Source organism: Erpetoichthys calabaricus, chromosome 2 (genome assembly GCF_900747795.2).
Source record: "Erpetoichthys calabaricus chromosome 2, fErpCal1.3, whole genome shotgun sequence".
Lineage (NCBI taxonomy): Eukaryota > Metazoa > Chordata > Cladistia > Polypteriformes > Polypteridae > Erpetoichthys > Erpetoichthys calabaricus.
In genome coordinates, this window is record NC_041395.2 from 271,182,750 (window position 1) to 271,195,621 (window position 12,872).

Genomic DNA, 12,872 nt, shown 5'->3' on the forward strand with positions numbered 1-12,872 from the left:
GTGCGCGTGTGTGTGTGTGCGTGTGCATGTGTGTGTGTGTGTAAGCCACCTCAACTCTAAAATAGATGAAGTGAGTTGAGAAGTAGGAGTAATGGATGAAAACAATGCAATCCAAAACAGCTAGACATTTGCTTGGTCTGTCTTTTCATAGCTGTTCATGATTGCTGTAGTTTCACAGTTGCTGTTTCTAAATGTACTTATTCAGTACGATATGTCAGAGTGTCAGAATAAAGGAAGCTGTGGGAATAGGCCTTAAGCAACTAAACAGAACGCATAATTAATTCAGAGCTTTCAAACAGTAATTGGTAGTCTAGCAAATTAAAAAGAAGGCATAACACAACAGATAAAGCACTTAAATCATTTTTTTATTCCCCTTACTTCCGTATTTTATTTTTGAATCCATCAGCTGTGAAGCTACTATTTACAAGATACAAAACAGAATATCTATTATTTCAGAAGTTCTACTTCAAGATAATTGTTCTTTATTGTTGGGAGGACTGACATTTTTTGTAAAAATTGGTGATTATTCAAAACCAGAGGTGCAAAGATACAGTATATACTTGAGAAATGATACTGAACATGTATTGTGATATATGCTTTATTTCTTTCAAAGTGAACTTGATTTTAACAAAAAAACCTTTCCAGGGTTATCATCTTCCAGTAGCGTGTCTATGGAGTATATTCCAGTAGCAAGAGTTACAAGATAGCAAGCAAAGCTCATTAGAACATCAATCTGTTACAAGGCACACACACACATGCTCCCTCAATCCAAACTGACTAATTGCATGTCTTCAGCAGGACGTCAGAGTCTGTACCAGAATTCCACATAAACACAGGGAGAACATGCAAGTTTCATAGACAAGCCAGTTTAGTCAGGAATCTAACCAGGGTCCATTTGCTCTAAGATGGGAGTCATCCCAGCCAAGTTTTAGATAAAGTAATTTTTGATTACAGAAGGACTATCATTTATTGAGTGGCGTAATGCTTATTTCTTAGATCTTGTCTCAGTTACAGGCTGAACCCTCCATAAAGTTTAGGTGTAAGCTTTTAAGCCAGTGTTTATTATTGCTTGTCAGTCCACATTATGAAAAAATGATTTCAGAAAATTGATGATTTACTGGATAAATAGGTGACTATGTAAAACATACATTACTTGCAAAACTAACTAACTAACACGAAGGGCACTCCACCTGTCATTGATGAAAAAAGGCAGAATTCCCTTAACAGTACAGTTGAAGAATGATCCATGGGATAAATAAAGGAGAAGGTAGAAATGAATAACCAGAAACAAAGCCAAGTCAGCAACAGGAGGACAAAATACTAAGACCAAATGTACTGTAAAACTAACATAAAAATAAAAAAAATACAAATGTTAGGTCAAAGGCAAATTATCAAACAAAAAGGACTGTAAAAAAAGTCTGAGTTAAGGACATTTTTTAACTATTCAGTATTATGATGAAGGTAGTATTGTGCCACCAAGTTACATAGTCATGTAACCATGACATAATACCCCATAAGCTGTTGGTCACATGTGTTGTGGTTTTTGCAGCTGTTATGGCTGAGCCAAACTGGCGAAAAGAAGATGGTTTTGAGACTAGGAAATTAAAGCAGGTCAGAAAACAAAACTATAGTCATTATCAGGAGGACAGAGACGAAAATACAAAACAAACTTAGAGTCAAACTGAACACACCAGAGAATCGAAACTAGAGAATTGTTTCCTTGTTTATCCAAACGCGGATAACAAGATGAGTGTAGCACAGGTATATAATGTGATACGCCAATGACATGACACATCGTGTTGCATGAAGGTTCTGCCCTGGAGATCAGCTAGCATCTTGCTGACCAGCAACTAACAGTACAACATACATAAACAATGCATACCAACAAGCAAACAAAAAATAATGAAATTAGCAATGCTTTAAATAAGAAAATTCACAACAAAAGCGACAGTAATCAAAATGTCAGCAGCCATGAACAAATAGGCAAGAAACGGTGAGACCTGTTGCTGATGCAAAATGCTGCCTCATCAGAATAAAAATAAATGATTATGTAAACTCATAACAAAACCATAGATACCAAAATTACGAAAATAATATGTGTCTATGTTGATGTTGCATGCTTATACTTTTGTTAATGTCCAAAAGCAATTTAAAAGGTGAATTAACCCTTAAACTGCCACATACTTGGGGGTTAATGCACCCCCCTGGATGCCAAATACTTTTTTACTGCACTTTTTAAGTAAACGTCACAATTCACCAAGAAAAAGTGAAATTTTAATGGAACACATATTTTTTTTTTCATACAAGGAGCATCACAATTACTGCAACACTGATCATTTTACACACTGCCAATGAACTGTAAAAAGTATTTAAAAAACTACTGGAACAATATGTACAAGGTGCAACTGACGCCATGGACAAAATTAAGTAAATCACCGAGCCAACTGCGCTTGACCTGGCTGCACACAAGCACACAGAGGTAAACACTGATGCTTGCAGGCTAGTCTAGTGCAGCGGCTCAATCCCAGAGACAGTGAGGCTTCAGTGCTGCAGGGGCTGGCAGTGGTCATAAACTGGCTGCTCAACAAATGTACAGCACCGACTGATCAGCTCCAGTGTGCTGGCAAATTGCATTGGGAACCGACTATAGCTGGTTCAGGCGGTTTAAGGGTTAAATGTCAGGCTACAACAGCAGTTCTATATAAATGACAGGATGAAATATTCTAGTGAGTCTGTATTTGGATTTTACACAAAACATCAAGAGAAAGGAAGAGAGACCAAAAGCACTTGTGGCCTGCAGAGGGCGCTCCTGCCACCCAAACCCAACATAGACAAACGCACGACACAAGTTAAGCAAACACACTTTTTATTTTTTATTTTTCCCTTCTGCAAAACGCATTCCCCCATTTCCCACAGATATAGCACAGTTCACAGCACTTTCTGTGCTTCTCTTTCTCTTTCCTTCACTCCTCTGGGCAAGCTTCGTCTACCTCCTCCCAACTCTGGCTACAAGAGTAGTGGCTGCTGGCTCCTTTTATACTCCAGGTGCTCATTAACCTACTTCCAGCAGCAGTTCTGGGTGTGGCTGAAGAGCTGTGCCAAAGGGCTCAGCAGCAACTGCAGCACCTTCTGGCGGCGCCCATGTAACCCAGGGCTGTATCACACTTCAACTCCCATGGAGCCCAGCAGGAGTCCAAGGAAGCGCTGCAACCCAGGGTGGCTGTCACCTAGCTCTGGATATGCTCCCTCCCGGCCATACACCACACATCCCAGGACTAAAGGTGAAGTCCTACATTGAGAAGGGAACTGAATCTCTTTTATTTTGAATGGAAAAAGGCTGGATGGAACTATCATTCAGGTCTTTCGAATTTTCAAATAGGCGAGCACACCAATGGGACTTAACTATCTTAGTGTTATACTTGAGTGTCACTTGGTCTATAAAAACAGTGCTAGAAGCATTAGTCCCAAACGTCAATCAGGCAGCTGTATAGATGTGTCTTGCGTAAGACCTGAGGTTTTCTCGGGCTGTAAAAATGCCAACAGTGTTAGTGCCGAACATTACCCTAACAAAGGTATAGGCATGTCTTACGTATGCATAAGGTCCAAGTATTACCTCAGCAATGGTGTAGATGTGTCTTCTCCTAGCATCATAATGACGTCTCATCAGAAACATCTCTCATCAGCAGTGATAACAAAGTGGATCTGTCTTCAGGTATGAAATTGAAACTGTGAAATCAAAAGTGTTATGGGAATCCGAAAGTGACACTTGCATCACTTGTACATGTGCAGTGTGCTGTTCATATTATTATTAATATATTCATTATTATTATTATTATTATTTGTATCATTATTATATTTTCTAAACTTCTGTCTTTGTACTTTTAGTGTTTTGCATGTTTTACAGTAGAACAATTTTCAAGCCAAAAAATGCAACGCTTTTTGCCTGCTTTTTTGAGAAAAAAAAGGCTACAGGAGACATACAGTCAAGAAAAAAAAGAAAGATTTCACATAATTTGTCATTGAAATCTGCAAAAACAAACTAATGATTGATGTAGGAAAAAATAGTGTTTTCTTTCATTTCTATTTTTTTATCAATATGTTATGCCTTATGCCTTTAATATTAAATGATCATGCTATTGGTGTATATCTAACATCGCTTTGTCCCAGTGCATTAAGTTGCTGCTCCTATCTGAGTTGATCAGCATGAAGTTATTGTTTTGAGTATAGTTGGGAACCAAAACACAACAAAGCATGTCGTGAAAGTGTTATATAAGTGTTAAAGATGGGCAGCCATGCATAACTTTAGCGAAAAAGTGAACCTGAGATGTACAGTAATGTTCTTATTCTGCAGTGAAGTAGAGTGACTGCTTATGAAGCTACAGAAGCACTTCTTTTTCTCTGCAAATTAATTCAGTTGTATTTTCATTCAGTCAGTCTTTAACCTGACTGACCTTGGAGCTAAGAAAAAAAGTATATTCTTAATGAAGCCAAATCTGTTGCACATAATCACCTAAGGGTTGCCCTTAAATACCTTAGCAGCTGTGTCACCTCACGCTAAAACAAGCAATGCCACAAAACTCCATGAGAAAGAATCCCACCAAAGATGAAAGCAGATTAGCCAATATGATATCAATACCAAACATACTGTATAAATTCAATATAATAGGTAGATTTACCTGAACATATTGAATTAAATTTAGCAGCACATGCTAAATACACTATGGATTAATAATTTAGAAAAGAAGAAATAAAATCAAATCTATTTAATACCATATGTCATTCAACATACTGAGCTGAAAATAAAATATTATCAACTGGAAAACCATTTGAAGGCAAGCTGAATTGTTCAATATTTTTGCCCTTCAGGTAGACGGGACTTCTTAAATGTGTGATCTGCGAGACAAACATTTGTCAGAAGTGATACATTTCTATTTGCTAACCATTACAGAAAAAGGTTGTTTAAGGGGAAAAAGCCTTAAAGCTGTTTTTTCTGTTTTTGACTGTTTACGCATTACTATGAAAGACATTTAACAATGGGAGGAAATAGGCAAGAAAATACCAATAAGGGTAATTTTCCCCTAAAATAGATTCATAATTTGCTTTTGAAAAATTAAGATTTGAAATGTGCATTACATAAAAAGTATTACATCTATATGCATTATTAATTTATCCAAGAATCACGCTCGCACAGCTTGGGTTGTTCACATCTCCCCTCAGTCCTGCAGTAGCTGATGTTTTAAATGATGTTGATCTGTGAACACACGACTTCTAGAAAGTGTCCTCTTTAAAGCTTAAATACTAAATGAAAATCGTTGCCACTGAATTAAAAGGTCCAGAAGTTAAGGTAGGAGGCATCTTGACTCTTAGAACCTCTTACAATATGATATTATATACAGTCAATCTTTAACATTTGCACATTTAACTTTCATGACTTCAAGTATTTGCACAATTTTATTTGTAACCTCTTTTTTACTTTTGCTTTGGCAACCTTGCACATTCACAAGCTTCAGGACTATGTGCTGTACAAATAGAGAGGTGTGCACAAGTCCAGGGAGAAGCTAGTATCTTAATATTCTATGCTCTTCACTGGTCTTGTTTACCGTACTGTTGAAGAGTAATGTGCTCCCTGTGCATTTCATTTGTCTTGCAATTATGCTACCAAAGTCCTTCAGGCTCTAAGCCCAAGCATGCAAAGTCTGTGATGCAGCTTTGTGAGAAAATAAAGGTGCTGGAATGTCGGCAGCCACTGTCGGCTGCAATCAGCTGGCTAGAGACATCAAGGCTGCCCATCCCATTATTGGTCACAACCTTAAGATTAAACGTTGACTCACTTCTGCTGTGCTTCTATATCCTGAGACCCTTAAGGATCTCAAGCAACACATAAAGCAGATGTTGCTGACATATAATTTTAAGCTGGTGCGTCCATCGCAATGTCCATAGAGGACAGAGAGTTGGAGGAGATATAGAGGTTTGGCCAGTCTAGGTGTCTTCTGACAGCAGTAACTAAAGTGTTTTTTTTTCTTTTTTCCATTGGGATGTTAGCACAGAAGTTCTGCGAAATGACTTTCAAGTAAAAATGCTTTGCATGTTACAAATTTTATTTTTTGTACTGCGTTTTATGTTTTTTTCATGGTTATTGTGTTGTAAAAACTGCATATCAAAAATAATTCTATATAGAAAAGTGCATTTTGGGAAGAAAGATTATTGTTTTTGGTGGTCCTGGGAACCTAAGCTCCTATTTCCCCGTAGGTTGAATGAATTAACATTCACGTTGCTTCCTAGGAACGTAACCTCTGCAAAAGTTGAGGACTGACTGTATAAGAGCTGTATGTTACTAATTGTGTTTTGTGTACTGCATTTTATGGGTAATTTCATGGTTACTATGTTATGAAAAGTGCATATTAAAAATACTTCTATGCAGAAAAGTGTGTTTTGGGCAATTTAGTAAAAGATTACAGTTTTTAGTGGTCGAGGGAACTTTACCCCCTAAATCAAAAAACATAATTCTCATAGTGCTGCCAAGCTTTGTCCAGGAAAGATTTAGTATACTTGAAGCAGATAGATATTTGTATCTTCCACTCCAATCTTTGTCTAATAGGCAAACTTTGTTGGGACCAAGTGGTCTACCACAAGAGGACTCATGTAATCTAGGACCTGCCTGTCAAAGATCTTCTTAATGTAAGATGTAAGTACCATTGGACTATAGTCATTAGGTGAGGAACCGTCTGCCTTCCTTGGATCTGGAACAATGCAGGGTGTTTAACACAGCAGCAGCCTTAATGACAGACTGAACAGGTGACAAAGGATATCACAAACTTGGTTAGCACAGGTCGTAAGATTCTGAGGACACCCAGATATCAGCATCAAAGATGATATTCTTGTTTGTGTTTCATAATGCAAAAATGTATTCATAATGTTTTGTATCTGCGGTGGGCTGGCACCCTGCCCGGGGTTTGTTTCATGCCCTGCACCCTGTGTTGGCTGGGATTGGCTCCAGCAGACCCCCGTGACCCTGTAGTTAGGATATAGCGGGTTGGATAATGGATGGATGGATGTTTCGTATGCTGGAGTATGTGAATTTCCCCTTGGGATTAATAAAGTATCTATCTATCTATCTATCTATCTATCTATCTATCTATCTATCTATCTATCTATCTATCTATCTATCTATCTATCTATCTATCTATCTATCTATCTATCTATCTATCTATCAGAAGATCTGACAGACCTAAATGTCATGTTATTTCATAGACAGAAAATACCCAATATACTGTAGGCTGTAATACCTCTGTCATCAGTCTATCAAAAGTGGCCGGACCATTGAACAAAACAAAGTATATCACTTTGAACTCCCTGGCTAAAGGTGGATGTAGTCTTTTTTTGGTACACAGTGCAGGATCTCTTTTATCAATGGCATGGGATACATGTTCTTGCAACTCATTGCCTTGAGGTATCTACAATACAGGCAGCAGGATTCCATTTTTCATCCTTCCAAAGACAGCAAGGAGACCCAGAAGCTATCCGTTAGATGGATTTTTCCAGCTGAGTTTATTTCTTGTATTTTTTTGTCTTTGTCTGTTAAAGAGAACTGAAACAAAATGTATTGCACCCTCTATTAGGGGACCATCATGCTACATGACAGAAGAGATACTTTTGCACTCGAAATCCTCTGCTGCAAAGTGATGGTGGAACTCAAACAGGAAAGGGCATAACTAATTGTGCTCCCCCAAACCGTAACTTTTTTTGAGACATAGATTTTCCTTTGATGGATGTAACTGTGGAACCAGCCATTGGCAATATGATAACCATGTTGTCAGTCTGTCAATCAGCCTGCAACATTGGCAGCTGGTAGAAATGTCATTCAGGTATTTTTTTGACATGTGGATATTACTAGGATTGGGAAAGGCATGTTTCAGGTTTATTAGCTGCAGACAATACTGGTCAATGATACCAGTGGACAGATGCCTTGAGAGAATATCACTTTTTCCGCAATAAAATTAAAGATCTAAATAATTCAACTAACATAAATCCGTCATCCATTTATATCTTTCCCTGTCTTCCACTCCATCCAGCTCCTTTTCTAAATTTTCACCAGTCACATCGGCATTTGTTAATGACCTGCTTTGTAAGATGAGGCCAACTACTTGTATACTGGACCCCATCCCCCCCACACTTCTTAAATGCTGCTTTCATGCCATAAGCCCAACTGTTACGACAATAATCAATACACCCCTCAACACTGGGTTTGTGCCAGCCACTTTTAAAATCGCTTTTGTAACCCCAATGTAAAAAAAGTCTGGTCTTGATGGTGACGATGTTAACAATTTTCGGCCTATTTCCCACTTACCTTTTCTGTCAAAAGTTCTTGAGCGTGTTGTAGCCTCCCAGCTCACCAATCACTTAACCTCTAATAATTTGATGGAACCCTTTCAGTCTGGTTTCAGGGCGCAGCACAGCTATGAAACTGCTGTTCTTCAGGTAACCAATAATTTGCTTATGGCAGCAGACTCTGGACAAACCAGCATATTAATTCTGTTAGACCTCAGTGCAGAATTTGACACTGTCAGACATGGCATTTTACTGTCCAGAATGGAAAACATGCTGGGTATCTCTGGCACTGCCCTCCAGTGGTTCAAGTCCTATCTGACTGATAGGCAAGAGTTTGTTAGTCTTGGCAACAGCAGATCCAGCTCAGCGCCAGTCACACAAGGAGTCCCTCAAGGCTCTGTCCTCAGCCCTCTTCTCTTCTGTATTTATATGCTTCCCCTTGGCCATATTATTGGTAGCTATGGACTGGGTTATCATTTTTATGCAGATGACACTCAACTCTATTTCAATGTCAAAAATACAACTTCATCAGAGTTTTCTCAGCTCACAACTTGCCTCAGTGAAATTAAAACCTGGATGGAGCAGAACTCTTTAAAATTAAATTGCAACAAAACTGAACTCCTGCAAACTGGGACTAAAGCACAACTTAAAAAAATGAGCTCCTTTTCAGTCACTCTTGATGATGATCTCATCAGACCTTCTTCTGATGCAAGGAATCTTGGTGTCATTTTTCATTCCTCCCTTTCTTATTCCGGTCACATAAACCACATTAAGAAACTTTCTTACTTTCACCTCCGTAACATATCCCGTGTTCACTCATTCCTCTCCTTTTCTAATGCTGAGAAACTTGTCCATGCTTTTATCACATCCTGCATCAATTATTGTAATTCGATGCTGGCAGGTGCCCCTTCTAATCGTATATCACAGCTCCAGTTGATTCAAAACTCTGCTGCAAGAATCCTTACACGAACCAGCAACAGTGAGCACATCACACCCATCCTGCTTCACCTTCAGTGTCTCCCTGTATCTTACAGGATTAAATATAAAATTCTACTAATAACCTACAAAGCTTTAAATGGCTTTGCACTGGACTACATCAGTGACCTTCTAAATCACTATGCTCCTGTTCATCTACTAAGGTCCTCTGATTCTGGTAATCTTATTGTGCCTCACACTATCCTGCACTCCATGGGTGACAGGGCCATCAGCTGTATAGCGCACAGACTTTGGAATGACATCCCAAAATTAATTAGATCAGCTGACTCCATTCATTCTTTTAAAAAACTTAAAATTAATTTATTTAGGAAGGCTTTTAACTTAACATTCTGCCCTTTCTTTCAGTTTACCTCTCTGTCCAGGAGCTCAGGATAATTTGTGTGTCTGTTATATCACAAATGAGGTTATTTGTTAGGTTTTTCTTTGAGTATTGAATTTAGTATTTTACTCTCGTTTATTGTTCTTTATTCTACTTAATGCTTTGTTATCTGTTTCATTGTTCTATTCAGGAAAACATTTGTATCCAATGTTACATACATATCTGCTATTTTTTTAAACACTCTGTGAAGTGCCTTGAGCATGGGAAAGGCGCTATATAAATAAATTGTATTATTATTATTATGCATTAGGTGTGCACCACGTAAACTGATATCAAAGATGAGACAAAAGAATCACAAAAAGGTTTGGGGCAGCCACCCATATCATTTTTCCTGATTGCAAAAGTGTTGAATAAAGAGTGCATATGTGCACAGATTCGAGTCCAAAAAAGAACTGACTTGATGAGGCAACGGGAGAGTAGAGGAAGTGAGGTCATCAGGGCCAGAACCAGAAATGATGATATTGAGAGCAGGTGGAATTTCTCATAATCAGTCTGCGGTGGAAAGAGAGAAAGGATCAGTACACTCCGCCACCTCCTGGTCTGACATGGAATTACCCTCATTCAGGCCATTTTATCTGCCTTCCATGCGCATGTGTGTGACACTGACTACTGTATCCTAGTGGTGGTGAGCTGATGCAACTAGAAAGTCAAAAGCAAAATGTCCATAAGGGTAGTTATGTGATGACAGTGGTTCTGTTGGGTTCTGGTGGACTGACACAGTTGACAAAAACTGGGCAGCCTGGTAGGTGTGACTGCTTGCTGGTAAAGATGCTGTTTTCTAGCTGACACTGAAACAGTGCAGCCTGCAAATGATGTATAATTTGGCAAGTCAGCTTGCTGGAGTCATTGCCATTTGAGGACACTTGTGAACTGCAAAATAGCTTGACAGGTGCAAAGCAGGTGTTGTGATGTTGGTTAGGGAAACGTGAAGCATACTGTATCTTTTAGCAAATTTTAATCAGAGAAGCTAGCTTGTTTGTGAGCAATTGGCAAAGTAACTGGTAAAAGGCGGACAAGTTGGGATGTGGAGCTGTTAGCTGGCACTTGTAAACCAAGCTGTATTGTGTCTGTGCATGTCAGTACCAGGGACGCTGATCTAGCACGTTGGTTCTCAAAATCAGTCTTGGAGACGCCATTGTGGCTGCAAGTTTTTGTTCCAACCAGTCTCACAAATGGTAAGTCATTTAACTCAAAGTGGTCTCACTTGACTAGCAGGTCTTTTTTTCTCTATTTTATTCTACCTTCAGAAAAGGAAAGTAGTGTGATTTTGTATTTATAAGACATTTGGAAATATTTGTTAAATGCTTAAGTCTTTTTGCAGCTTTCCAATTTACGCCTTTGTCAGGGTGTAGCTGGCTCCCTTAATTGTACGATAATAATGACAATTAACAAAGAGCAGAGCAAACACACAAGCTAATGACACTGAAGGCTGCAAGAAGTTTAGCATCCGACCTACTAATGTGTTCATTAGTAAATAATGGATTAAATAACCAAAACATCTTAGAAACACAGGCCAAAAATCATAAAGATGTTAAAAATCCTAAAAACTAAATTAAAAAGTCACTAAATTCATTCATGAAACATATACAGTAAATGCTTGGTATTTTTGAATAAAAAATTACCAAGCTTAGCTTTGTAAATTGTACATTGACCTTGTAAACTTGGAAACTGGGAAATAACCATATTCTTAATTAGGCTAGGAGTTTAATTAAAAGCAGGATTTAGTTGGAACAAAAACTTACACCCGTTTAGGGTCCCCAGGACTGAGTAAAAGAACCACTGATCTAGCAAAAGGAGCCAAAAATAAATAAAAGCTATAAAGTAGTGGATACTGCATTGAATGACAAAAACCTGACTTTTCAAAAATATCAGTAAAGTTGGGCCTACTGTATGCAGACCACATAGTTAGTTCTGCCTGGATGATATATGCGAGTAGGGCATACACAGCGATGGCGATGACCATGTGCACAATCTGATGACATTATTATCACGCAGCCATTATACAAATGATACATAACTGCAGGACAGAGAGCCAGTAAGAATAAACAAAACATAAATGATGAACTCTGTGCAAAGACAGGACAGGAATATGTTCAGTTCAGTTCAATTCTGATATTTATATCTCACTCCAGCTGAACCATGACCTATCACCATGATTATTTTGTGCCTTGTAATCACATGAGAATTTATTCCTAAGGCAATTTAATTTATAAATGTTTATAGTGGTTCTCAAAACACAATGGAGAGAAATAATTAAAATATAATAGTAGTAATAATAGTGGAATCATATCAGAAAAGTAGATTTTTCCTTTCCTCTAATGCATAATTCATCACTACAGTATAATCTGGGAACTAAAGAAGTGAATAATGGATTATAAACATCAGTATTGTATAAGCATTATAAATGTTGTCCATGGTGTGTCAGGTAATTGAGAGAAATGAAGAGAATAAAACTGAGAGTCTGTTTATTGTTAGTGTTAAGAGTATATCAGAGATTTGAGCACTCCCAGAGATTACATTTGACAGAACAAAAACACAGAACTGAAGTGTCAGTAAGTCTGTTTACAATGTTTTCTGAATTGAGGTAGCATTGCTGCCTTGCGGCTCTTTGCCCCAGGTTATCCATTTTGCTCACATGGGTTCCCCCTGGGGCTACAGTTTCCTGGCAGGCTGACTGGCGACTCTAATGCTCTATGCATATAAGTGTTGTGTTTGTGTATACCCTGTGATACGTATACTGATTAAATGGAATATAGGCTTACTGTATAACATGCCAATTACTGTGCTGTGATTCACTCTATCTGTAACAAGATGCTTAATATATTTTGTCAAGCCATTATTCAATTAGATTCCACATATTTGATATTTATTGATCCTTCATGTTCAAACCATCCCATCAATTTTCTGCTATCTATAAAGAAATTTTTTTGATCTGCTGTGTTATCTTTTAATTCTTCTTCATTGTTGTACAATTACCAAATTCAATAGTCAAAGAATCACTTTTTATCTGAAGTGATGATTTAATAAACCAGCACAAACACTGTTTGGGTCATTCAGATCAAAAATATGGAGCAGATAAGGAAGAGAGCTTCGGGTTAAATAATGCTAGACAGACTGATACAAGTCATTGAGTGTAGAATCAAAAGGAAGGAAAATGTAAGATTACGTG